Here is a 25,991-nt window from a genome sequence, read left to right on the forward strand (position 1 = left end):
AAATTGCAACAGGTTTTAAATGACAATCATGAAATGGAAAGCAATTATTTTTCTACAGAAGCTCATCACAAAATCAACGTGCAGGTAGTTGTGGCCGAGTGGTTAAGGCGATGGACTCGAAATCCATTGGGGTTTCCCCGCACAGGTTCAAATCCTGCCAGCTACGTTACATTTTGCTTTTCAAACTTATTTAAAAACACAATATGCATTTAAGATGTAGAAAAGCAAAATATGTTATGTTGAACAATGTAACTGTCTCATCCTAAATCACCTTCACCTGCATCCTATTTCACAATGGACTGATTTTTGAAGCACGTGATCTCAGACAGTGCGGCTCTTCCTGCATTTTAGGAACATGTCATTAAACCATCTCCAATTTTTTTTTACTGTTTCATGATGTAATGGTTATTTATGTGTAGATCTGAGTTAAAATTAGTTTTGTTAATAAAAACTAAACTTTTAATTAACAAATCAGCAGCACTAGGTAGAAATGTGCATATCAGATACTTTCAAATATCACAAAACTGTAGTGCTATCTGTGGAATTACAGTGAATGTATTGCAATTATTTCCATCGGCCACTTTTTAAGATACATAACAAAGTTTATTTGTTCATTCCAGAACATATTATCATCTTCATCATAATCAACAATTGCCACCAAGCTCAGGAAATCTTTCCCATCTTAAAGTTAATCTTAAATATATCTCTATAACACTGACATGAGCTGTTTCTTTTTAAAACATAAACAGTAATTGAAAAATTTCAATCAATATTTTTTGGAAACCTTCATTCTCTGCATTGTATCCTAATCCTGATTTAATCCTAGTTTGCAGCCTTGATGTTATGAACTAATTATTTCACATATACATTTGCAGAATCCTATGATGTGCCTTTCACAATATCCATACTGCCACTAAAGAATGCAAAATTTGATCTTGAGAGATCTGCAGAGATGAAATGAATGATGAGAGAAAATGCATGTTAATAAACAAATTTATGATTGTGCATTGGCAGGTGTGCTAATTCTACATTAAATAAGCATGAAACCAATGAAATAAACAGAACGATAATAAATTATTTTGTACTCCAGGTAATGTCTGGTAGTGGTATAGAAGTAGTTGTGGCCGAGTGGTTAAGGCGATGGACTTGAAATCCATTGGGGTTTCCCAATGGATATGTCTTGCTTTTCGAGCATGTCAAAAACAGAGATCATACTTCCTTGACTCCTTTATTTTCTAGGAAACTATACTAGCTATTATATTTCCCATAGTTTGTCTATTAATATAGCAGCTACCAAATAGAAATTGCAACAGGTTTTAAATGACAATCATGAAATGGAAAGCAATTATTTTTCCACAGAAGCTCATCACAAAATCAACGTGCAGGTAGTTGTGGCCGAGTGGTTAAGGCGATGGACTCGAAATACATTGGGGTTTCCCCGCGCAGGTTCAAATCCTGTCAGCTACATTTTGCTTTTCAAACTTATTTAAAAACACAATATGCATTTAAGATGTAGAAAAGCAAAATATGTTATTTTGAACAATGTAACTGTCTCATCCTAAATCACCTTCACCTGCATCCTCTTTCACAATGGACTGCTTTTTGAAGCACGTGATCTCAGACAGTGCGGCTCTTCCTGCATTTTAGGAACATGTCATTAAACCATCTCCAATTTTTTTTTACTGTTTCATGATGTAATGGTTATTTATGTGTAGATCTGAGTTAAAATTAGTTTTGTTAATAAAAACTAAACTTTTAATTAACAAATCAGCAGCACTAGGAAGAAATGTGCATATCAGATACTTTCAAATATCACAAAACTGTAGTGCTATCTGTGGAATTACAGTGAATGTGTTGCAATTATTTCCATCGGCCACTTTTTAAGATACATAACAAAGTTTATTTGTTCATTCCAGAACATATTATCATCTTCATCATAATCAACAATTGCCACCAAGCTCAGGAAATCTTTCCCATCTTAAAGTTAATCTTAAATATATCTCTATAACACTGACATGAGCTGTTTCTTTTTAAAACATAAACAGTAATTGAAAAATTTAAATCAATATTTTTTGGAAACCATCATACTCACCATTGTATCCTAATCCTGATTTAATCCTAGTTTGCAGCCTTGATGTTATGAACTAATTATTTCACATATACATTTGCAGAATCCTATGATGTGCCTTTCACAATATCCATACTGCCACTAAAGAATGCAAAATTTGATCTTGAGAGATCTGCAGAGATGAAATGAATGTTGAGAGAAAATGCATGTTTTCTCTCTCATTGGGGTTTCCCCGCGCAGGTTCAAATCCTGCCAGCTACGTTACATTTTGCTTTTCAAACTTATTTAAAAACACAATATGCATTTAAGATGTAGAAAAGCAAAATATGTTATGTTGAACAATGTAACTGTGTCATCCTAAATCACTTTCACCTGCATCCTATTCCACAATGGACTGCTTTTTGAAGCACGTGATCTCAGACAGTGCGGCTCTTCTTGCATTTTAGGAACATGTCATTAAACCATCTCCAATTTTTTTTTACTGTTTCATGATGTAATGGTTATTTATGTGTAGATCTGAGTTAAAATTAATTTTGTTAATAACAACTAAACTTTTAATTAACAAATCAGCAGCACTAGGAAGAAATGTGCATATCAGATACTTTCAAATATCACAAAACTGTAGTGCTATCTGTGGAATTACAGTGAATGTATTGCAATTATTTCCATCAGCCACTTTTTAAGATACATAACAAAGTTTATTTGTTCATTCCAGAACATATTATCATCTTCATCATAATCAACAATTGCCACCAAGCTCAGGAAATCTTTCCCATCTTAAAGTTAATCTTAAATATATCTCTATAACACTGACATGAGCTGTTTCTTTTTAAAACATAAACAGTAATTGAAAAATTTAAATCAATATTTTTTGGAAACCATCATACTCACCATTGTATCCTAATCCTGATTTAATCCTAGTTTGCAGCCTTGATGTTATGAACTAATTATTTCACATATACATTTGCAGAATCCTATGATGTGCCTTTCACAATATCCATACTGCCACTAAAGAATTCAAAACTTGATCTTGAGAGATCTGCAGAGATGAAATGAATGATGAGAGAAAATGCATGTTAATAAACAAATTTATGATTGTGCAGTGGCAGGTGTGCTAATTCTACATTAAAAAAGCATGGGACCAATGAAATAAACAGAACGATAATAAATTATTTTGTACTCCAGGTAATGTCTGGTAGTGGTATAGAAGTAGTTGTGGCCGAGTGGTTAAGGCGGTGGACTTGAAATCCACTGGGGTTTCGAGCATGTCAAAAACAGAGATCATACTTCCTTGACTCCTTTATTTTCTAGGAAACTATACTAGCTATTATATTTCCCATAGTTTGTCTATTAATATAGCAGCTACCAAATAGAAATTGCAACAGGTTTTAAATGACAATCATGAAATGGAAAGCAATTATTTTTCTACAGAAGCTCATCACAAAATCAACGTGCAGGTAGTTGTGGCCGAGTGGTTAAGGCGATGGACTCGAAATCCATTGGGGTTTCCCCGCGCAGGTTCAAATCCTGCCAGCTATGTTACATTTTGCTTTTCAAACTTATTTAAAAACACAATATGCATTTAAGATGTAGAAAAGCAAAATATGTTATGTTGAACAATGGAACTGTCTCATCCTAAATCACCTTCACCTGCATCCTATTTCACAATGGACTGCTTTTTGAAGCACGTGATCTCAGACAGTGAGGCTCTTCCTGCATTTTAGGAACATGTCATTAAACCATCTCCAATTTTTTTTTACTGTTTCATGATGTAATGGTTATTTATGTGTAGATCTGAGTTAAAATTAATTTTGTTAATAACAACTAAACTTTTAATTAACAAATCAGCAGCACTAGGTAGAAATGTGCATATCAGATACTTTCAAATATCACAAAACTGTAGTGCTATCTGTGGAATTACAGTGAATGTATTGCAATTATTTCCATCAGCCACTTTTTAAGATACATAACAAAGTTTATTTGTTCATTCCAGAACATATTATCATCTTCATCATAATCAACAATTGCCACCAAGCTCAGGAAATCTTTCCCATCTTAAAGTTAATCTTAAATATATCTCTATAACACTGACATGAGCTGTTTCTTTTTAAAACATAAACAGTAATTGAAAAATTGAAATCAATATTTTTTGGAAACCATCATACTCACCATTGTATCCTAATCCTGATTTAATCCTAGTTTGCAGCCTTGATGTTATGAACTAATTATTTCACATATACATTTGCAGAATCCTATGATGTGCCTTTCACAATATCCATACTGCCACTAAAGAATTCAAAACTTGATCTTGAGAGATCTGCAGAGATGAAATGAATGATGAGAGAAAATGCATGTTAATAAACAAATTTATGATTGTGCAGTGGCAGGTGTGCTAATTCTACATTAAAAAAGCATGGGACCAATGAAATAAACAGAACGATAATAAATTATTTTGTACTCCAGGTAATGTCTGGTAGTGGTATAGAAGTAGTTGTGGCTGAGTGGTTAAGGCGGTGGACTTGAAATCCACTGGGGTTTCCCCGCGCAGGTTCAAATCCTGCCAGCTACGTCTTGCTTTTCGAGCATGTCAAAAACAGAGATCATACTTCCTTGACTCCTTTATTTTCTAGGAAACTATACTAGCTATTATATTTCCCATAGTTTGTCTATTAATATAGCAGCTACCAAATAGAAATTGCAACAGGTTTTAAATGACAATCATGAAATGGAAAGCAATTATTTTTCTACAGAAGCTCATCACAAAATCAACGTGCAGGTAGTTGTGGCCGAGTGGTTAAGGCGATGGACTCGAAATCCATTGGGGTTTCCCCGCGCAGGTTCAAATCCTGCCAGCTATGTTACATTTTGCTTTTCAAACTTATTTAAAAACACAATATGCATTTAAGATGTAGAAAAGCAAAATATGTTATGTTGAACAATGGAACTGTCTCATCCTAAATCACCTTCACCTGCATCCTATTTCACAATGGACTGCTTTTTGAAGCACGTGATCTCAGACAGTGAGGCTCTTCCTGCATTTTAGGAACATGTCATTAAACCATCTCCAATTTTTTTTTACTGTTTCATGATGTAATGGTTATTTATGTGTAGATCTGAGTTAAAATTAATTTTGTTAATAACAACTAAACTTTTAATTAACAAATCAGCAGCACTAGGTAGAAATGTGCATATCAGATACTTTCAAATATCACAAAACTGTAGTGCTATCTGTGGAATTACAGTGAATGTATTGCAATTATTTCCATCAGCCACTTTTTAAGATACATAACAAAGTTTATTTGTTCATTCCAGAACATATTATCATCTTCATCATAATCAACAATTGCCACCAAGCTCAGGAAATCTTTCCCATCTTAAAGTTAATCTTAAATATATCTCTATAACACTGACATGAGCTGTTTCTTTTTAAAACATAAACAGTAATTGAAAAATTGAAATCAATATTTTTTGGAAACCATCATACTCACCATTGTATCCTAATCCTGATTTAATCCTAGTTTGCAGCCTTGATGTTATGAACTAATTATTTCACATATACATTTGCAGAATCCTATGATGTGCCTTTCACAATATCCATACTGCCACTAAAGAATTCAAAACTTGATCTTGAGAGATCTGCAGAGATGAAATGAATGATGAGAGAAAATGCATGTTAATAAACAAATTTATGATTGTGCAGTGGCAGGTGTGCTAATTCTACATTAAATAAGCATGGGACCAATGAAATAAACAGAACAATAATAAAATATTTTGGACTCCAGGTAATGTCAGGTAATGGTATAGAAGTAGTTGTGGCCAAGTGGTTAAGGCGATGGACTTGAAATCTTTTGGTGTTTCCCCGCGCAGGTTCAAATCCTGCCAGCTATGTCTTGCTTTTAGAGCGTGTCAAAAACAGAGATCATACTTCCTTGACTCCTTTATTTTCTAGGAAACTATACTAGCTATTATATTTCCCATAGTTTGTCTATTAATATAGCAGCTACCAAATAGAAATTGCAACAGGTTTTAAATGACAATCATGAAATGGAAAGCAATTATTTTTCTACAGAAGCTCATCACAAAATCAACGTGCAGGTAGTTGTGGCCGAGTGGTTAAGGCGATGGACTCGAAATCCATTGGGGTTTCCCCGCGCATGTTCAAATCCTGCCAGCTATGTTACATTTTGCTTTTCAAACTTATTTAAAAACACAATATGCATTTAAGATGTAGAAAAGCAAAATATGTTATGTTGAACAATGGAACTGTCTCATCCTAAATCACCTTCACCTGCATCCTATTTCACAATGGACTGCTTTTTGAAGCACGTGATCTCAGACAGTGAGGCTCTTCCTGCATTTTAGGAACATGTCATTAAACCATCTCCAATTTTTTTTTACTGTTTCATGATGTAATGGTTATTTATGTGTAGATCTGAGTTAAAATTAATTTTGTTAATAACAACTAAACTTTTAATTAACAAATCAGCAGCACTAGGTAGAAATGTGCATATCAGATACTTTCAAATATCACAAAACTGTAGTGCTATCTGTGGAATTACAGTGAATGTATTGCAATTATTTCCATCAGCCACTTTTTAAGATACATAACAAAGTTTATTTGTTCATTCCAGAACATATTATCATCTTCATCATAATCAACAATTGCCACCAAGCTCAGGAAATCTTTCCCATCTTAAAGTTAATCTTAAATATATCTCTATAACACTGACATGAGCTGTTTCTTTTTAAAACATAAACAGTAATTGAAAAATTGAAATCAATATTTTTTGGAAACCATCATACTCACCATTGTATCCTAATCCTGATTTAATCCTAGTTTGCAGCCTTGATGTTATGAACTAATTATTTCACATATACATTTGCAGAATCCTATGATGTGCCTTTCACAATATCCATACTGCCACTAAAGAATTCAAAACTTGATCTTGAGAGATCTGCAGAGATGAAATGAATGATGAGAGAAAATGCATGTTAATAAACAAATTTATGATTGTGCAGTGGCAGGTGTGCTAATTCTACATTAAATAAGCATGGGACCAATGAAATAAACAGAACAATAATAAAATATTTTGGACTCCAGGTAATGTCAGGTAATGGTATAGAAGTAGTTGTGGCCAAGTGGTTAAGGCAATGGACTTGAAATCTTTTGGTGTTTCCCCGCGCAGGTTCAAATCCTGCCAGCTATGTCTTGCTTTTAGAGCGTGTCAAAAACAGAGATCATACTTCCTTGACTCCTTTATTTTCTAGGAAACTATACTAGCTATTATATTTCCCATAGTTTGTCTATTAATATAGCAGCTACCAAATAGAAATTGCAACAGGTTTTAAATGACAATCATGAAATGGAAAGCAATTATTTTTCTACAGAAGCTCATCACAAAATCAACGTGCAGGTAGTTGTGGCCGAGTGGTTAAGGCAATGGACTTGAAATCCATTGGGGTTTCCCTGCACAGGTTCAAATCCTACCAGCTACATCTTGCTTTTCGAGCACGCCAAAAACAGAGATCATACTTCCTTGACTCCTTTATTTTCTAGGAGACTATACTAGCTATTATATTTCCCATAGTTTGTCTTTTAATATAGCAGCTACCAAATAGAAATTGCAACAGGTTTTAAATGACAATCATGAAATGGAAAGCAATTATTTTTCCACAGAAGCTCATCACAAAATCAACGTGCAGGTAGTTGTGGCCGAGTGGTTAAGGCGATGGACTCGAAATCCATTGGGGTTTCCCTGCGCAGGTTCAAATCCTGCCAGCTATGTTACGTTATGCTTTTCAAACTTATTTAAAAACACAATATGCATTTAAGATGTAGAAAAGCAAAATATGTTATGTTGAACAATGTAACTGTCTCATCCTAAATCACCTTCACCTGCATCCTATTCCACAATGGACTGCTTTTTGAAGCACGTGATCTCAGACAGTGCGCTCTTCCTGCATTTTAGGAACATGTCATTAAACCATCTCCAATTTTTTTTTACTGTTTCATGATGTAATGGTTATTTATGTGTAGATCTGAGTTAAAATTAGTTTTGTTAATAACAACTAAACTTTTAATTAACAAATCAGCAGCACTAGGTAGAAATGTGCATATCAGATACTTTCAAATATCACAAAACTGTAGTGCTATCTGTGGAATTACAGTGAATGTATTGCAATTATTTCCATCAGCCTTTTTTTAAGATACATAACAAAGTTTATTTGTTCATTCCAGAACATATTATCATCTTCATCATAATCAACAATTGCCACCAAGCTCAGGAAATCTTTCCCATCTTAAAGTTAATCTTAAATATATCTCTATAACACTGACATGAGCTGTTTCTTTTTAAAACATAGACAGTAATTGAAAAATTTAAATCAATATTTTTTGGAAACCATCATTCTCACCATTGTATCCTAATCCTGATTTAATCCTAGTTTGCAGCCTTGATGTTATGAACTAATTATTTCACATATACATTTGCAGAATCCTATGATGTGCCTTTCACAATATCCATACTGCCACTAAAGAATGCAAAATTTGATCTTGAGAGATCTGCAGAGATGAAATGAATGATGAGAGAAAATGCATGTTAATAAACAAATTTATGATTGTGCAGTGGCAGGTGTGCTAATTCCACATTAAATAAGCATGGGACCAATGAAATAAACAGAACGATAATAAATTATTTTGTACTCCAGGTAATGTCAGGTAGTGGTATAGAAGTAGTTGTGGCCGAGTGGTTAAGGCGATGGACTTGAAATCCATTGGGGTTTCCCCGCGCAGGTTCAAATCCTGCCAGCTACGTCTTGCTTTTCGAGCGTGTCAAAAACAGAGATCATACTTCCTTGACTCCATTATTTTCTAGGAAACTATACTAGCTATTATATTTCCCATAGTTTGTCTATTAATATAGCAGCTACCAAATAGAAATTGCAACAGGTTTTAAATGACAATCATGAAATGGAAAGCAATTATTTTTCTACAGAAGCTCATCACAAAATCAACGTGCAGGTAGTTGTGGCCGAGTGGTTAAGGCGATGGACTTGAAATCCATTGGGGTTTCCCCGCGCAGGTTCAAATCCTGCCAGCTACGTTACATTTTGCTTTTCAAACTTATTTAAAAACACAATATGCATTTAAGATGTAGAAAAGCAAAATATGTTATGTTGAACAATGTAACTGTCTCATCCTAAATCACCTTCACCTGCATCCTATTTCACAATGGACTGCTTTTTGAAGCACGTGATCTCAGACAGTGAGGCTCTTCCTGCATTTTAGGAACATGTCATTAAACCATCTCCAATTTTTTTTTACTGTTTCATGATGTAATGGTTATTTATGTATAGATCTGAGTTAAAATTAGTTTTGTTAATAAAAACTAAACTTTTAATTAACAAATCAGCAGCACTAGGAAGAAATGTGCATATCAGATACTTTCAAATATCACAAAACTGTAGTGCTATCTGTGGAATTACAGTGAATGTATTGCAATTATTTCCATCGGCCACTTTTTAAGATACATAACAAAGTTTATTTGTTCATTCCAGAACATATTATCATCTTCATCATAATCAACAATTGCCACCAAGCTCAGGAAATCTTTCCCATCTTAAAGTTAATCTTAAATATATCTCTATAACACTGACATGAGCTGTTTCTTTTTAAAACATAAACAGTAATTGAAAAATTTAAATCAATATTTTTTGGAAACCATCATTCTCACCATTGTTTCCAAATCCTGATTTAATCCTAGTTTGCAGCCTTGATGTTATGAACTAATTATTTCACATATACATTTGCAGAATCCTATGATGTGCCTTTCACAATATCCATACTGCCACTAAAGAATGCAAAATTTGATCTTGAGAGATCTGCAGAGATGAAATGAATGATGAGAGAAAATGCATGTTAATAAACAAATTTATGATTGTGCAGTGGCAGGTGTGCTAATTCTACATTAAATAAGCATGGGACCAATGAAATAAACAGAACGATAATAAATTATTTTGTACTCTCGGTAATGTCTGGTAGTGGTATAGAAGTAGTTGTGGCCGAGTGGTTAAGGCGATGGACTCGAAATCCATTGGGGTTTCCCCGCGCAGGTTCAAATCCTGCCAGCTACGTTACATTTTGCTTTTCAAACTTATTTAAAAACACAATATGCATTTAAGATGTAGAAAAGCAAAATATGTTATGTTGAACAATGTAACTGTCTCATCCTAAATCACCTTCACCTGCATCCTATTCCACAATGGACTGCTTTTTGAAGCACGTGATCTCAGACAGTGCGGCTCTTCTTGCATTTTAGGAACATGTCATTAAACCATCTCCAATTTTTTTTTACTGTTTCATGATGTAATGGTTATTTATGTGTAGATCTGAGTTAAAATTAGTTTTGTTAATAACAACTAAACTTTTAATTAACAAATCAGCAGCACTAGGTAGAAATGTGCATATCAGATACTTTCAAATATCACAAAACTGTAGTGCTATCTGTGGAATTACAGTGAATGTATTGCAATTATTTCCATCAGCCTTTTTTTAAGATACATAACAAAGTTTATTTGTTCATTCCAGAACATATTATCATCTTCATCATAATCAACAATTGCCACCAAGCTCAGGAAATCTTTCCCATCTTAAAGTTAATCTTAAATATATCTCTATAACACTGACATGAGCTGTTTCTTTTTAAAACATAAACAGTAATTGAAAAATTTAAATCAATATTTTTTGGAAACCATCATTCTCACCATTGTATCCTAATCCTGATTTAATCCTAGTTTGCAGCCTTGATGTTATGAACTAATTATTTCACATATACATTTGCAGAATCCTATGATGTGCCTTTCACAATATCCATACTGCCACTAAAGAATGCAAAATTTGATCTTGAGAGATCTGCAGAGATGAAATGAATGATGAGAGAAAATGCATGTTAATAAACAAATTTATGATTGTGCAGTGGCAGGTGTGCTAATTCTACATTAAATAAGCATGGGACCAATGAAATAAACAGAACGATAATAAATTATTTTGTACTCCAGGTAATGTCTGGTAGTGGAATAGAAGTAGTTGTGGCCGAGTGGTTAAGGCGGTGGACTTGAAATCCATTGGGGTTTCCCCGCGCAGGTTCAAATCCTGCCAGCTAAGTCTTGCTTTTCGAGCGTGTCAAAAACAGAGATCATACTTCCTTGACTCCTTTATTTTCTAAGAAACTATACTAGCTATTATATTTCCCATAGTTTGTCTATTAATATAGCAGCTACCAAATAGAAATTGCAACAGGTTTTAAATGACAATCATGAAATGGAAAGCAATTATTTTTCCACAGAAGCTCATCACAAAATCAACGTGCAGGTAGTTGTGGCCGAGTGGTTAAGGCGATGGACTCGAAATCAATTGGGGTTTCTCTGCGCAGGTTCAAATCCTGCCAGCTACGTTACGTTATGCTTTTCAAACTTATTTAAAAACACAATATGCATTTAAGATGTAGAAAAGCAAAATATGTTATGTTGAACAATGTAACTGTCTCATCCTAAATCACCTTCACCTGCATCCTATTCCACAATGGACTGCTTTTTGAAGCACGTGATCTCAGACAGTGCGCTCTTCCTGCATTTTAGGAACATGTCATTAAACCATCTCCAATTTTTTTTTACTGTTTCATGATGTAATGGTTATTTATGTGTAGATCTGAGTTAAAATTAGTTTTGTTAATAACAACTAATCTTTTAATTAACAAATCAGCAGCACTAGGTAGAAATGTGCATATCAGATACTTTCAAATATCACAAAACTGTAGTGCTATCTGTGGAATTACAGTGAATGTATTGCAATTATTTCCATCAGCCTTTTTTTAAGATACATAACAAAGTTTATTTGTTCATTCCAGAACATATTATCATCTTCATCATAATCAACAATTGCCACCAAGCTCAGGAAATCTTTCCCATCTTAAAGTTAATCTTAAATATATCTCTATAACACTGACATGAGCTGTTTCTTTTTAAAACATAGACAGTAATTGAAAAATTTAAATCAATACTTTTTGGAAACCATCATTCTCACCATTGTATCCTAATCCTGATTTAATCCTAGTTTGCAGCCTTGATGTTATGAACTAATTATTTCACATATACATTTGCAGAATCCTATGATGTGCCTTTCACAATATCCATACTGCCACTAAAGAATGCAAAATTTGATCTTGAGAGATCTGCAGAGATGAAATGAATGATGAGAGAAAATGCATGTTAATAAACAAATTTATGATTGTGCAGTGGCAGGTGTGCTAATTCTACATTAAATAAGCATGGGACCTAAGAAATAAGCAGAACGATAATAAATTATTTTGTATTCCAGGTAATGTCTGGTAGTGGTATAGAAGTATTTGTGGCCGAGTGGTTAAGGCGATGGACTTGAAATCCATTGGGGTTTCCCCGTGCAGGTTCAAATCCTGCCAGCTAAGTCTTGCTTTTCGAGCATGTCAAAAACAGAGATCATACTTCCTTGACTCCTTTATTTTCTAGGAAACTATACTAGCTATTATATTTCCCATAGTTTGTCTATTAATATAGCAGCTACCAAATAGAAATTGCAACAGGTTTTAAATGACAATCATGAAATGGAAAGCAATTATTTTTCCACAGAAGCTCATCACAAAATCAACGTGCAGGTAGTTGTGGCCGAGTGGTTAAGGCGATGGACTCGAAATACATTGGGGTTTCCCCGCGCAGGTTCAAATCCTGCCAGCTATGTTTTGCTTTTCAAACTTATTTAAAAACACAATATGCATTTAAGATGTAGAAAAGCAAAATATGTTATGTTGAACAATGTAACTGTCTCATCCTAAATCACCTTCACCTGCATCCTATTTCACAATGGACTGCTTTTTGAAGCACGTGATCTCAGACAGTGAGGCTCTTCCTGCATTTTAGGAACATGTCATTAAACCATCTCCAATTTTTTTTTACTGTTTCATGATGTAATGGTTATTTATGTGTAGATCTGAGTTAAAATTAGTTTTGTTAATAAAAACTAAACTTTTAATTAACAAATCAGGAGCACTAGGAAGAAATGTGCATATCAGATACTTTCAAATATCACAAAACTGTTGTGCTATCTGTGGAATTACAGTGAATGTATTGCAATTATTTCCATCGGCCACTTTTTAAGATACATAACAAAGTTTATTTGTTCATTCCAGAACATATTATCATCTTCATCATAATCAACAATTGCCACCAAGCTCAGGAAATCTTTCCCATCTTAAAGTTAATCTTAAATATATCTCTATAACACTGACATGAGCTGTTTCTTTTTAAAACATAAACAGTAATTGAAAAATTTAAATCAATATTTTTTGGAAACCATCATTCTCACCATTGTATCCTAATCCTGATTTAATCCTAGTTTGCAGCCTTGATGTTATGAACTAATTATTTCACATATACATTTGCAGAATCCTATGATGTGCCTTTCACAATATCCATACTGCCACTAAAGAATGCAAAATTTGATCTTGAGAGATCTGCAGAGATGAAATGAATGATGAGAGAAAATGCATGTTAATAAACAAATTTATGATTGTGCAGTGGCAGGTGTGCTAATTCTACATTAAATAAGCATGGGACCAATGAAATAAACAGAACGATAATAAATTATTTTGTACTCCAGGTAATGTCTGGTAGTGGTATAGAAGTAGTTGTGGCCGAGTGGTTAAGGCGATGGACTTGAAATCCATTTGGTTTCCCCGTGCAGGTTCAAATCCTGCCAGCTAAGTCTTGCTTTTCGAGCGTGTCAAAAACAGAGATCATACTTCCTTGACTCCTTTATTTTCTAGGAAACTATACTAGCTATTATATTTCCCATAGTTTGTCTATTAATATAGCAGCTACCAAATAGAAATTGCAACAGGTTTTAAATGACAATCATGAAATGGAAAGCAATTATTTTTCCACAGAAGCTCATCACAAAATCAACGTGCAGGTAGTTGTGGCCGAGTGGTTAAGGCGATGGACTCGAAATCAATTGGGGTTTCTCTGCGCAGGTTCAAATCCTGCCAGCTACGTTACGTTATGCTTTTCAAACTTATTTAAAAACACAATATGCATTTAAGATGTAGAAAAGCAAAATATGTTATGTTGAACAATGTAACTGTCTCATCCTAAATCACCTTCACCTGCATCCTATTCCACAATGGACTGCTTTTTGAAGCACGTGATCTCAGACAGTGCGCTCTTCCTGCATTTTAGGAACATGTCATTAAACCATCTCCAATTTTTTTTTACTGTTTCATGATGTAATGGATATTTATGTGTAGATCTGAGTTAAAATTAGTTTTGTTAATAACAACTAAACTTTTAATTAACAAATCAGCAGCACTAGGTAGAAATGTGCATATCAGATACTTTCAAATATCACAAAACTGTAGTGCTATCTGTGGAATTACAGTGAATGTATTGCAATTATTTCCATCAGCCTTTTTTTAAGATACATAACAAAGTTTATTTGTTCATTCCAGAACATATTATCATCTTCATCATAATCAACAATTGCCACCAAGCTCAGGAAATCTTTCCCATCTTAAAGTTAATCTTAAAAATATCTCTATAACACTGACATGAGCTGTTTCTTTTTAAAACATAGACAGTAATTGAAAAATTTAAATCAATATTTTTTGGAAACCATCATTCTCACCATTGTATCCTAATCCTGATTTAATCCTAGTTTGCAGCCTTGATGTTATGAACTAATTATTTCACATATACATTTGCAGAATCCTATGATGTGCCTTTCACAATATCCATACTGCCACTAAAGAATGCAAAATTTGATCTTGAGAGATCTGCAGAGATGAAATGAATGATGAGAGAAAATGCATGTTAATAAACAAATTTATGATTGTGCAGTGGCAGGTGTGCTAATTCTACATTAAATAAGCATGGGACCTAAGAAATAAGCAGAACGATAATAAATTATTTTGTATTCCAGGTAATGTCTGGTAGTGGTATAGAAGTAATTGTGGCCGAGTGGTTAAGGCGATGGACTTGAAATCCATTGGGGTTTCCCCGTGCAGGTTCAAATCCTGCCAGCTAAGTCTTGCTTTTCGAGCATGTCAAAAACAGAGATCATACTTCCTTGACTCCTTTATTTTCTAGGAAACTATACTAGCTATTATATTTCCCATAGTTTGTCTATTAATATAGCAGCTACCAAATAGAAATTGCAACAGGTTTTAAATGACAATCATGAAATGGAAAGCAATTATTTTTCCACAGAAGCTCATCACAAAATCAACGTGCAGGTAGTTGTGGCCGAGTGGTTAAGGCGATGGACTCGAAATACATTGGGGTTTCCCCGCGCAGGTTCAAATCCTGCCAGCTACATTTTGCTTTTCAAACTTATTTAAAAACACAATATGCATTTAAGATGTAGAAAAGCAAAATATGTTATGTTGAACAATGTAACTGTCTCATCCTAAATCACCTTCACCTGCATCCTATTTCACAATGGACTGCTTTTTGAAGCACGTGATCTCAGACAGTGAGGCTCTTCCTGCATTTTAGGAACATGTCATTAAACCATCGCCAATTTTTTTTTACTGTTTCATGATGTAATGGTTATTTATGTGTAGATCTGAGTTAAAATTAGTTTTGTTAATAAAAACTAAACTTTTAATTAACAAATCAGGAGCACTAGGAAGAAATGTGCATATCAGATACTTTCAAATATCACAAAACTGTTGTGCTATCTGTGGAATTACAGTGAATGTATTGCAATTATTTCCATCGGCCACTTTTTAAGATACATAACAAAGTTTATTTGTTCATTCCAGAACATATTATCATCTTCATCATAATCAACAATTGCCACCAAGCTCAGGAAATCTTTCCCATCTTAAAGTTAATCTTAAATATATCTCTATAACACTGACATGAGCTGTTTCTTTTTAAAACATAAACAGTAATTGAAAAATTTAAATCAATATTTTTTGGAAACCATCATTCTCACCATTGTATCCTAATCCTGATTTAATCCTAGTTTGCAGCCTTGATGTTATGAACTAATTATTTCACATATACATTTGCAGAATCCTATGATGTGCCTTTCACAATATCCATACTGCCACTAAAGAATGCAAAATTTGATCTTGAGAGATCTGCAGAGATGAAATGAATGATGAGAGAAAATGCATGTTAATAAACAAATTTAAGATTGTGCAGTGGCAGGTGTGCTAATTCTACATTAAATAAGCATGGGACCAATGAAATAAACAGAACGATAATAAATTATTTTGTACTCCAGGTAATGTCTGGTAGTGGTATAGAAGTAGTTGTGGCCGAGTGGTTAAGGCGATGGACTTGAAATCCATTGGGGTTTCCCCGTGCAGGTTCAAATCCTGCCAGCTAAGTCTGTTTTTGACACGCTTTTCGAGCGTGTCAAAAACAGAGATCATACTTCCTTGACTCCTTTATTTTCTAGGAAACTATACTAGCTATTATATTTCCCATAGTTTGTCTATTAATATAGCAGCTACCAAATAGAAATTGCAACAGGTTTTAAATGACAATCATGAAATGGAAAGCAATTATTTTTCCACAGAAGCTCATCACAAAATCAACGTGCAGGTAGTTGTGGCCGAGTGGTTAAGGCGATGGACTCGAAATCAATTGGGGTTTCTCTGCGCAGGTTCAAATCCTGAGTTAAAATTAGTTTTGTTAATAACAACTAAACTTTTAATTAACAAATCAGCAGCACTAGGTAGAAATGTGCATATCAGATACTTTCAAATATTACAAAACTGTAGTGCTATCTGTGGAATTACAGTGAATGTATTGCAATTATTTCCATCAGCCTTTTTTTAAGATACATAACAAAGTTTATTTGTTCATTCCAGAACATATTATCATCTTCATCATAATCAACAATTGCCACCAAGCTCAGGAAATCTTTCCCATCTTAAAGTTAATCTTAAATATATCTCTATAACACTGACATGAGCTGTTTCTTTTTAAAACATAGACAGTAATTGAAAAATTTAAATCAATATTTTTTGGAAACCATCATTCTCACCATTGTATCCTAATCCTGATTTAATCCTAGTTTGCAGCCTTGATGTTATGAACTAATTATTTCACATATACATTTGCAGAATCCTATGATGTGCCTTTCACAATATCCATACTGCCACTAAAGAATGCAAAATTTGATCTTGAGAGATCTGCAGAGATGAAATGAATGATGAGAGAAAATGCATGTTAATAAACAAATTTATGATTGTGCAGTGGCAGGTGTGCTAATTCCACATTAAATAAGCATGGGACCAATGAAATAAACAGAACGATAATAAATTATTTTGTACTCCAGGTAATGTCAGGTAGTGGTATAGAAGTAGTTGTGGCCGAGTGGTTAAGGCGATGGACTTGAAATCCATTGGGGTTTCCCCGCGCAGGTTCAAATCCTGCCAGCTACGTCTTGCTTTTCGAGCGTGTCAAAAACAGAGATCATACTTCCTTGACTCCATTATTTTCTAGGAAACTATACTAGCTATTATATTTCCCATAGTTTGTCTATTAATATAGCAGCTACCAAATAGAAATTGCAACAGGTTTTAAATGACAATCATGAAATGGAAAGCAATTATTTTTCTACAGAAGCTCATCACAAAATCAACGTGCAGGTAGTTGTGGCCGAGTGGTTAAGGCGATGGACTTGAAATCCATTGGGGTTTCCCCGCGCAGGTTCAAATCCTGCCAGCTACGTTACATTTTGCTTTTCAAACTTATTTAAAAACACAATATGCATTTAAGATGTAGAAAAGCAAAATATGTTATGTTGAACAATGTAACTGTCTCATCCTAAATCACCTTCACCTGCATCCTATTTCACAATGGACTGCTTTTTGAAGCACGTGATCTCAGACAGTGAGGCTCTTCCTGCATTTTAGGAACATGTCATTAAACCATCTCCAATTTTTTTTTACTGTTTCATGATGTAATGGTTATTTATGTATAGATCTGAGTTAAAATTAGTTTTGTTAATAAAAACTAAACTTTTAATTAACAAATCAGCAGCACTAGGAAGAAATGTGCATATCAGATACTTTCAAATATCACAAAACTGTAGTGCTATCTGTGGAATTACAGTGAATGTATTGCAATTATTTCCATCGGCCACTTTTTAAGATACATAACAAAGTTTATTTGTTCATTCCAGAACATATTATCATCTTCATCATAATCAACAATTGCCACCAAGCTCAGGAAATCTTTCCCATCTTAAAGTTAATCTTAAATATATCTCTATAACACTGACATGAGCTGTTTCTTTTTAAAACATAAACAGTAATTGAAAAATTTAAATCAATATTTTTTCGAAACCATCATTCTCACCATTGTTTCCAAATCCTGATTTAATCCTAGTTTGCAGCCTTGATGTTATGAACTAATTATTTCACATATACATTTGCAGAATCCTATGATGTGCCTTTCACAATATCCATACTGCCACTAAAGAATGCAAAATTTGATCTTGAGAGATCTGCAGAGATGAAATGAATGATGAGAGAAAATGCATGTTAATAAACAAATTTATGATTGTGCAGTGGCAGGTGTGCTAATTCTACATTAAATAAGCATGGGACCAATGAAATAAACAGAACGATAATAAATTATTTTGTACTCTCGGTAATGTCTGGTAGTGGTATAGAAGTAGTTGTGGCCGAGTGGTTAAGGCGATGGACTCGAAATCCATTGGGGTTTCCCCGCGCAGGTTCAAATCCTGCCAGCTACGTTACATTTTGCTTTTCAAACTTATTTAAAAACACAATATGCATTTAAGATGTAGAAAAGCAAAATATGTTATGTTGAACAATGTAACTGTCTCATCCTAAATCACCTTCACCTGCATCCTATTCCACAATGGACTGCTTTTTGAAGCACGTGATCTCAGACAGTGCGGCTCTTCTTGCATTTTAGGAACATGTCATTAAACCATCTCCAATTTTTTTTTACTGTTTCATGATGTAATGGTTATTTATGTGTAGATCTGAGTTAAAATTAGTTTTGTTAATAACAACTAAACTTTTAATTAACAAATCAGCAGCACTAGGTAGAAATGTGCATATCAGATACTTTCAAATATCACAAAACTGTAGTGCTATCTGTGGAATTACAGTGAATGTATTGCAATTATTTCCATCAGCCTTTTTTTAAGATACATAACAAAGTTTATTTGTTCATTCCAGAACATATTATCATCTTCATCATAATCAACAATTGCCACCAAGCTCAGGAAATCTTTCCCATCTTAAAGTTAATCTTAAATATATCTCTATAACACTGACATGAGCTGTTTCTTTTTAAAACATAAACAGTAATTGAAAAATTTAAATCAATATTTTTTGGAAACCATCATTCTCACCATTGTATCCTAATCCTGATTTAATCCTAGTTTGCAGCCTTGATGTTATGAACTAATTATTTCACATATACATTTGCAGAATCCTATGATGTGCCTTTCACAATATCCATACTGCCACTAAAGAATGCAAAATTTGATCTTGAGAGATCTGCAGAGATGAAATGAATGATGAGAGAAAATGCATGTTAATAAACAAATTTATGATTGTGCAGTGGCAGGTGTGCTAATTCCACATTAAATAAGCATGGGACCAATGAAATAAACAGAATGATAATAAATTATTTTGTACTCCAGGTAATGTCAGGTAGTGGTATAGAAGTAGTTGTGGCCGAGTGGTTAAGGCGATGGACTTGAAATCCATTGGGGTTTCCTCGCGCAGGTTCAAATCCTGCCAGCTACGTCTTGCTTTTCGAGCGTGTCAAAAACAGAGATCATACTTCCTTGACTCCATTATTTTCTAGGAAACTATACTAGCTATTATATTTCCCATAGTTTGTCTATTAATATAGCAGCTACCAAATAGAAATTGCAACAGGTTTTAAATGACAATCATGAAATGGAAAGCAATTATTTTTCTACAGAAGCTCATCACAAAATCAACGTGCAGGTAGTTGTGGCTGAGTGGTTAAGGCGATGGACTTGAAATCCATTGGGGTTTCCCCGCGCAGGTTCAAATCCTGCCAGCTACGTTACATTTTGCTTTTCAAACTTATTTAAAAACACAATATGCATTTAAGATGTAGAAAAGCAAAATATGTTATGTTGAACAATGTAACTGTCTCATCCTAAATCACCTTCACCTGCATCCTATTTCACAATGGACTGCTTTTTGAAGCACGTGATCTCAGACAGTGAGGCTCTTCCTGCATTTTAGGAACATGTCATTAAACCATCTCCAATTTTTTTTTACTGTTTCATGATGTAATGGTTATTTATGTATAGATCTGAGTTAAAATTAGTTTTGTTAATAAAAACTAAACTTTTAATTAACAAATCAGCAGCACTAGGAAGAAATGTGCATATCAGATACTTTCAAATATCACAAAACTGTAGTGCTATCTGTGGAATTACAGTGAATGTATTGCAATTATTTCCATCGGCCACTTTTTAAGATACATAACAAAGTTTATTTGTTCATTCCAGAACATATTATCATCTTCATCATAATCAACAATTGCCACCAAGCTCAGGAAATCTTTCCCATCTTAAAGTTAATCTTAAATATATCTCTATAACACTGACATGAGCTGTTTCTTTTTAAAACATAAACAGTAATTGAAAAATTTAAATCAATATTTTTTGGAAACCATCATTCTCACCATTGTTTCCAAATCCTGATTTAATCCTAGTTTGCAGCCTTGATGTTATGAACTAATTATTTCACATATACATTTGCAGAATCCTATGATGTGCCTTTCACAATATCCATACTGCCACTAAAGAATGCAAAATTTGATCTTGAGAGATCTGCAGAGATGAAATGAATGATGAGAGAAAATGCATGTTAATAAACAAATTTATGATTGTGCAGTGGCAGGTGTGCTAATTCTACATTAAATAAGCATGGGACCAATGAAATAAACAGAACGATAATAAATTATTTTGTACTCTCGGTAATGTCTGGTAGTGGTATAGAAGTAGTTGTGGCCGAGTGGTTAAGGCGATGGACTCGAAATCCATTGGGGTTTCCCCGCGCAGGTTCAAATCCTGCCAGCTACGTTACATTTTGCTTTTCAAACTTATTTAAAAACACAATATGCATTTAAGATGTAGAAAAGCAAAATATGTTATGTTGAACAATGTAACTGTCTCATCCTAAATCACCTTCACCTGCATCCTATTCCACAATGGACTGCTTTTTGAAGCACGTGATCTCAGACAGTGCGGCTCTTCTTGCATTTTAGGAACATGTCATTAAACCATCTCCAATTTTTTTTTACTGTTTCATGATGTAATGGTTATTTATGTGTAGATCTGAGTTAAAATTAGTTTTGTTAATAACAACTAAACTTTTAATTAACAAATCAGCAGCACTAGGTAGAAATGTGCATATCAGATACTTTCAAATATCACAAAACTGTAGTGCTATCTGTGGAATTACAGTGAATGTATTGCAATTATTTCCATCAGCCTTTTTTTAAGATACATAACAAAGTTTATTTGTTCATTCCAGAACATATTATCATCTTCATCATAATCAACAATTGCCACCAAGCTCAGGAAATCTTTCCCATCTTAAAGTTAATCTTAAATATATCTCTATAACACTGACATGAGCTGTTTCTTTTTAAAACATAAACAGTAATTGAAAAATTTAAATCAATATTTTTTGGAAACCATCATTCTCACCATTGTATCCTAATCCTGATTTAATCCTAGTTTGCAGCCTTGATGTTATGAACTAATTATTTCACATATACATTTGCAGAATCCTATGATGTGCCTTTCACAATATCCATACTGCCACTAAAGAATGCAAAATTTGATCTTGAGAGATCTGCAGAGATGAAATGAATGATGAGAGAAAATGCATGTTAATAAACAAATTTATGATTGTGCAGTGGCAGGTGTGCTAATTCCACATTAAATAAGCATGGGACCAATGAAATAAACAGAACGATAATAAATTATTTTGTACTCCAGGTAATGTCAGGTAGTGGTATAGAAGTAGTTGTGGCCGAGTGGTTAAGGCGATGGACTTGAAATCCATTGGGGTTTCCCCGCGCAGGTTCAAATCCTGCCAGCTACGTCTTGCTTTTCGAGCGTGTCAAAAACAGAGATCATACTTCCTTGACTCCATTATTTTCTAGGAAACTATACTAGCTATTATATTTCCCATAGTTTGTCTATTAATATAGCAGCTACCAAATAGAAATTGCAACAGGTTTTAAATGACAATCATGAAATGGAAAGCAATTATTTTTCTACAGAAGCTCATCACAAAATCAACGTGCAGGTAGTTGTGGCTGAGTGGTTAAGGCGATGGACTTGAAATCCATTGGGGTTTCCCCGCGCAGGTTCAAATCCTGCCAGCTACGTTACATTTTGCTTTTCAAACTTATTTAAAAACACAATATGCATTTAAGATGTAGAAAAGCAAAATATGTTATGTTGAACAATGTAACTGTCTCATCCTAAATCACCTTCACCTGCATCCTATTTCACAATGGACTGCTTTTTGAAGCACGTGATCTCAGACAGTGAGGCTCTTCCTGCATTTTAGGAACATGTCATTAAACCATCTCCAATTTTTTTTTACTGTTTCATGATGTAATGGTTATTTATGTATAGATCTGAGTTAAAATTAGTTTTGTTAATAAAAACTAAACTTTTAATTAACAAATCAGCAGCACTAGGAAGAAATGTGCATATCAGATACTTTCAAATATCACAAAACTGTAGTGCTATCTGTGGAATTACAGTGAATGTATTGCAATTATTTCCATCGGCCACTTTTTAAGATACATAACAAAGTTTATTTGTTCATTCCAGAACATATTATCATCTTCATCATAATCAACAATTGCCACCAAGCTCAGGAAATCTTTCCCATCTTAAAGTTAATCTTAAATATATCTCTATAACACTGACATGAGCTGTTTCTTTTTAAAACATAAACAGTAATTGAAAAATTTAAATCAATATTTTTTGGAAACCATCATTCTCACCATTGTTTCCAAATCCTGATTTAATCCTAGTTTGCAGCCTTGATGTTATGAACTAATTATTTCACATATACATTTGCAGAATCCTATGATGTGCCTTTCACAATATCCATACTGCCACTAAAGAATGCAAAATTTGATCTTGAGAGATCTGCAGAGATGAAATGAATGATGAGAGAAAATGCATGTTAATAAACAAATTTATGATTGTGCAGTGGCAGGTGTGCTAATTCTACATTAAATAAGCATGGGACCAATGAAATAAACAGAACGATAATAAATTATTTTGTACTCTCGGTAATGTCTGGTAGTGGTATAGAAGTAGTTGTGGCCGAGTGGTTAAGGCGATGGACTCGAAATCCATTGGGGTTTCCCCGCGCAGGTTCAAATCCTGCCAGCTACGTTACATTTTGCTTTTCAAACTTATTTAAAAACACAATATGCATTTAAGATGTAGAAAAGCAAAATATGTTATGTTGAACAATGTAACTGTCTCATCCTAAATCACCTTCACCTGCATCCTATTCCACAATGGACTGCTTTTTGAAGCACGTGATCTCAGACAGTGCGGCTCTTCTTGCATTTTAGGAACATGTCATTAAACCATCTCCAATTTTTTTTTACTGTTTCATGATGTAATGGTTATTTATGTGTAGATCTGAGTTAAAATTAGTTTTGTTAATAACAACTAAACTTTTAATTAACAAATCAGCAGCACTAGGTAGAAATGTGCATATCAGATACTTTCAAATATCACAAAACTGTAGTGCTATCTGTGGAATTACAGTGAATGTATTGCAATTATTTCCATCAGCCTTTTTTTAAGATACATAACAAAGTTTATTTGTTCATTCCAGAACATATTATCATCTTCATCATAATCAACAATTGCCACCAAGCTCAGGAAATCTTTCCCATCTTAAAGTTAATCTTAAATTTATCTCTATAACACTGACATGAGCTGTTTCTTTTTAAAACATAAACAGTAATTGAAAAATTTAAATCAATATTTTTTGGAAACCATCATTCTCACCATTGTATCCTAATCCTGATTTAATCCTAGTTTGCAGCCTTGATGTTATGAACTAATTATTTCACATATACATTTGCAGAATCCTATGATGTGCCTTTCACAATATCCATACTGCCACTAAAGAATGCAAAATTTGATCTTGAGAGATCTGCAGAGATGAAATGAATGATGAGAGAAAATGCATGTTAATAAACAAATTTATGATTGTGCAGTGGCAGGTGTGCTAATTCTACATTAAATAAGCATGGGACCAATGAAATAAACAGAACGATAATAAATTATTTTGTACTCCAGGTAATGTCTGGTAGTGGAATAGAAGTAGTTGTGGCCGAGTGGTTAAGGCGATGGACTTGAAATCCATTGGGGTTTCCCCGTGCAGGTTCAAATCCTGCCAGCTAAGTCTTGCTTTTCGAGCGTGTCAAAAACAGAGATCATACTTCCTTGACTCCTTTATTTTCTAAGAAACTATACTAGCTATTATATTTCCCATAGTTTGTCTATTAATATAGCAGCTACCAAATAGAAATTGCAACAGGTTTTAAATGACAATCATGAAATGGAAAGCAATTATTTTTCCACAGAAGCTCATCACAAAATCAACGTGCAGGTAGTTGTGGCCGAGTGGTTAAGGCGATGGACTCGAAATACATTGGGGTTTCCCCGCGCAGGTTCAAATCCTGCCAGCTACGTTTTGCTTTTCAAACTTATTTAAAAACACAATATGCATTTAAGATGTAGAAAAGCAAAATATGTTATGTTGAACAATGTAACTGTCTCATCCTAAATCACCTTCACCTGCATCCTATTTCACAATGGACTGCTTTTTGAAGCACGTGATCTAAGACAGTGAGGCTCTTCCTGCATTTTAGGAACATGTCATTAAACCATCTCCAATTTTTTTTTACTGTTTCATGATGTAATGGTTATTTATGTGTAGATCTGAGTTAAAATTAGTTTTGTTAATAAAAACTAAACTTTTAATTAACAAATCAGCAGCACTAGGAAAAAATGTGCATATCAGATACTTTCAAATATCATTAAACTGTAGTGCTATCTGTGGAATTACAGTGAATGTATTGCAATTATTTCCATCGGCCACTTTTTAAGATACATAACAAAGTTTATTTGTTCATTCCAGAACATATTATCATCTTCATCATAATCAACAATTGCCACCAAGCTCAGGAAATCTTTCCCATCTTAAAGTTAATCTTAAATATATCTCTATAACACTGACATGAGCTGTTTCTTTTTAAAACATAAACAGTAATTGAAAAATTTAAATCAATATTTTTTGGAAACCATCATTCTCACCATTGTATCCTAATCCTGATTTAATCCTAGTTTGCAGCCTTGATGTTATGAACTAATTATTTCACATATACATTTGCAGAATCCTATGATGTGCCTTTCACAATATCCATACTGCCACTAAAGAATGCAAAATTTGATCTTGAGAGATCTGCAGAGATGAAATGAATGATGAGAGAAAATGCATGTTAATAAACAAATTTATGATTGTGCAGTGGCAGGTGTGCTAATTCTACATTAAATAAGCATGGGACCAATGAAATAAACAGAACGATAATAAATTATTTTGTACTTCAGGTAATGTCTGGTAGTGGTATAGAAGTAGTTGTGGCCGAGTGGTTAAGGCGGGGGACTTGAAATCCATTCGGGTGTCCCCGCACAGGTTCAAATCCTACCAGCTACATCTTGCTTTTCGAGCACGCCAAAAACAGACATACTTCCTTGACTCCTTTATTTTCTAGGAGACTATACTAGCTA

General features: G+C 33.8%; 33 non-coding genes across 33 annotated transcripts; all 33 read left to right on the forward strand.

Annotated features, from left to right (window-relative positions):
* Window positions 1-84: 84 nt before the first annotated feature.
* On the forward strand, window positions 85-166 carry TRNAS-CGA (transfer RNA serine (anticodon CGA)). The gene has a single exon. It is a non-coding gene; the product is annotated as a tRNA-Ser (tRNA).
* Window positions 167-1,385: 1,219 nt separating this feature from the next.
* On the forward strand, window positions 1,386-1,467 carry TRNAS-CGA (transfer RNA serine (anticodon CGA)). The gene has a single exon. It is a non-coding gene; the product is annotated as a tRNA-Ser (tRNA).
* A 2,058-nt stretch (window positions 1,468-3,525) lies between these two features.
* TRNAS-CGA (transfer RNA serine (anticodon CGA)) lies at window positions 3,526-3,607 on the forward strand. The gene has a single exon. It is a non-coding gene; the product is annotated as a tRNA-Ser (tRNA).
* A 948-nt stretch (window positions 3,608-4,555) lies between these two features.
* Window positions 4,556-4,637, forward strand: TRNAS-UGA (transfer RNA serine (anticodon UGA)). Its single transcript has one exon. It is a non-coding gene; the product is annotated as a tRNA-Ser (tRNA).
* A 207-nt stretch (window positions 4,638-4,844) lies between these two features.
* On the forward strand, window positions 4,845-4,926 carry TRNAS-CGA (transfer RNA serine (anticodon CGA)). Its single transcript has one exon. It is a non-coding gene; the product is annotated as a tRNA-Ser (tRNA).
* Window positions 4,927-5,874: 948 nt separating this feature from the next.
* Window positions 5,875-5,956, forward strand: TRNAS-UGA (transfer RNA serine (anticodon UGA)). Its single transcript has one exon. It is a non-coding gene; the product is annotated as a tRNA-Ser (tRNA).
* A 207-nt stretch (window positions 5,957-6,163) lies between these two features.
* Window positions 6,164-6,245, forward strand: TRNAS-CGA (transfer RNA serine (anticodon CGA)). The gene has a single exon. It is a non-coding gene; the product is annotated as a tRNA-Ser (tRNA).
* A 948-nt stretch (window positions 6,246-7,193) lies between these two features.
* TRNAS-UGA (transfer RNA serine (anticodon UGA)) lies at window positions 7,194-7,275 on the forward strand. Its single transcript has one exon. It is a non-coding gene; the product is annotated as a tRNA-Ser (tRNA).
* Window positions 7,276-7,482: 207 nt separating this feature from the next.
* TRNAS-UGA (transfer RNA serine (anticodon UGA)) lies at window positions 7,483-7,564 on the forward strand. The gene has a single exon. It is a non-coding gene; the product is annotated as a tRNA-Ser (tRNA).
* Window positions 7,565-7,771: 207 nt separating this feature from the next.
* On the forward strand, window positions 7,772-7,853 carry TRNAS-CGA (transfer RNA serine (anticodon CGA)). The gene has a single exon. It is a non-coding gene; the product is annotated as a tRNA-Ser (tRNA).
* Window positions 7,854-8,800: 947 nt separating this feature from the next.
* Window positions 8,801-8,882, forward strand: TRNAS-UGA (transfer RNA serine (anticodon UGA)). The gene has a single exon. It is a non-coding gene; the product is annotated as a tRNA-Ser (tRNA).
* Window positions 8,883-9,089: 207 nt separating this feature from the next.
* On the forward strand, window positions 9,090-9,171 carry TRNAS-UGA (transfer RNA serine (anticodon UGA)). Its single transcript has one exon. It is a non-coding gene; the product is annotated as a tRNA-Ser (tRNA).
* Window positions 9,172-10,119: 948 nt separating this feature from the next.
* TRNAS-CGA (transfer RNA serine (anticodon CGA)) lies at window positions 10,120-10,201 on the forward strand. Its single transcript has one exon. It is a non-coding gene; the product is annotated as a tRNA-Ser (tRNA).
* Window positions 10,202-11,149: 948 nt separating this feature from the next.
* TRNAS-UGA (transfer RNA serine (anticodon UGA)) lies at window positions 11,150-11,231 on the forward strand. The gene has a single exon. It is a non-coding gene; the product is annotated as a tRNA-Ser (tRNA).
* Window positions 11,232-11,438: 207 nt separating this feature from the next.
* On the forward strand, window positions 11,439-11,520 carry TRNAS-CGA (transfer RNA serine (anticodon CGA)). Its single transcript has one exon. It is a non-coding gene; the product is annotated as a tRNA-Ser (tRNA).
* Window positions 11,521-12,470: 950 nt separating this feature from the next.
* Window positions 12,471-12,549, forward strand: TRNAS-UGA (transfer RNA serine (anticodon UGA)). The gene has a single exon. It is a non-coding gene; the product is annotated as a tRNA-Ser (tRNA).
* A 207-nt stretch (window positions 12,550-12,756) lies between these two features.
* Window positions 12,757-12,838, forward strand: TRNAS-CGA (transfer RNA serine (anticodon CGA)). The gene has a single exon. It is a non-coding gene; the product is annotated as a tRNA-Ser (tRNA).
* Window positions 12,839-13,781: 943 nt separating this feature from the next.
* Window positions 13,782-13,862, forward strand: TRNAS-UGA (transfer RNA serine (anticodon UGA)). Its single transcript has one exon. It is a non-coding gene; the product is annotated as a tRNA-Ser (tRNA).
* Window positions 13,863-14,069: 207 nt separating this feature from the next.
* Window positions 14,070-14,151, forward strand: TRNAS-CGA (transfer RNA serine (anticodon CGA)). Its single transcript has one exon. It is a non-coding gene; the product is annotated as a tRNA-Ser (tRNA).
* A 951-nt stretch (window positions 14,152-15,102) lies between these two features.
* On the forward strand, window positions 15,103-15,180 carry TRNAS-UGA (transfer RNA serine (anticodon UGA)). Its single transcript has one exon. It is a non-coding gene; the product is annotated as a tRNA-Ser (tRNA).
* Window positions 15,181-15,387: 207 nt separating this feature from the next.
* Window positions 15,388-15,469, forward strand: TRNAS-CGA (transfer RNA serine (anticodon CGA)). Its single transcript has one exon. It is a non-coding gene; the product is annotated as a tRNA-Ser (tRNA).
* A 943-nt stretch (window positions 15,470-16,412) lies between these two features.
* On the forward strand, window positions 16,413-16,494 carry TRNAS-UGA (transfer RNA serine (anticodon UGA)). The gene has a single exon. It is a non-coding gene; the product is annotated as a tRNA-Ser (tRNA).
* Window positions 16,495-17,474: 980 nt separating this feature from the next.
* On the forward strand, window positions 17,475-17,556 carry TRNAS-UGA (transfer RNA serine (anticodon UGA)). Its single transcript has one exon. It is a non-coding gene; the product is annotated as a tRNA-Ser (tRNA).
* A 207-nt stretch (window positions 17,557-17,763) lies between these two features.
* On the forward strand, window positions 17,764-17,845 carry TRNAS-UGA (transfer RNA serine (anticodon UGA)). The gene has a single exon. It is a non-coding gene; the product is annotated as a tRNA-Ser (tRNA).
* A 948-nt stretch (window positions 17,846-18,793) lies between these two features.
* TRNAS-CGA (transfer RNA serine (anticodon CGA)) lies at window positions 18,794-18,875 on the forward strand. The gene has a single exon. It is a non-coding gene; the product is annotated as a tRNA-Ser (tRNA).
* Window positions 18,876-19,823: 948 nt separating this feature from the next.
* On the forward strand, window positions 19,824-19,905 carry TRNAS-UGA (transfer RNA serine (anticodon UGA)). Its single transcript has one exon. It is a non-coding gene; the product is annotated as a tRNA-Ser (tRNA).
* A 207-nt stretch (window positions 19,906-20,112) lies between these two features.
* TRNAS-UGA (transfer RNA serine (anticodon UGA)) lies at window positions 20,113-20,194 on the forward strand. The gene has a single exon. It is a non-coding gene; the product is annotated as a tRNA-Ser (tRNA).
* A 948-nt stretch (window positions 20,195-21,142) lies between these two features.
* TRNAS-CGA (transfer RNA serine (anticodon CGA)) lies at window positions 21,143-21,224 on the forward strand. The gene has a single exon. It is a non-coding gene; the product is annotated as a tRNA-Ser (tRNA).
* Window positions 21,225-22,172: 948 nt separating this feature from the next.
* Window positions 22,173-22,254, forward strand: TRNAS-UGA (transfer RNA serine (anticodon UGA)). The gene has a single exon. It is a non-coding gene; the product is annotated as a tRNA-Ser (tRNA).
* A 207-nt stretch (window positions 22,255-22,461) lies between these two features.
* TRNAS-UGA (transfer RNA serine (anticodon UGA)) lies at window positions 22,462-22,543 on the forward strand. The gene has a single exon. It is a non-coding gene; the product is annotated as a tRNA-Ser (tRNA).
* Window positions 22,544-23,491: 948 nt separating this feature from the next.
* On the forward strand, window positions 23,492-23,573 carry TRNAS-CGA (transfer RNA serine (anticodon CGA)). The gene has a single exon. It is a non-coding gene; the product is annotated as a tRNA-Ser (tRNA).
* A 948-nt stretch (window positions 23,574-24,521) lies between these two features.
* Window positions 24,522-24,603, forward strand: TRNAS-UGA (transfer RNA serine (anticodon UGA)). The gene has a single exon. It is a non-coding gene; the product is annotated as a tRNA-Ser (tRNA).
* Window positions 24,604-24,810: 207 nt separating this feature from the next.
* Window positions 24,811-24,892, forward strand: TRNAS-CGA (transfer RNA serine (anticodon CGA)). The gene has a single exon. It is a non-coding gene; the product is annotated as a tRNA-Ser (tRNA).
* The last annotated feature ends 1,099 nt before the right edge of the window (window positions 24,893-25,991 follow it).

The sequence above is a fragment of the Taudactylus pleione genome, unplaced genomic scaffold, assembly GCF_031769625.1.
Source record: "Taudactylus pleione unplaced genomic scaffold, aTauple2 ptg000085l, whole genome shotgun sequence".
NCBI lineage: Eukaryota > Metazoa > Chordata > Amphibia > Anura > Myobatrachidae > Taudactylus > Taudactylus pleione.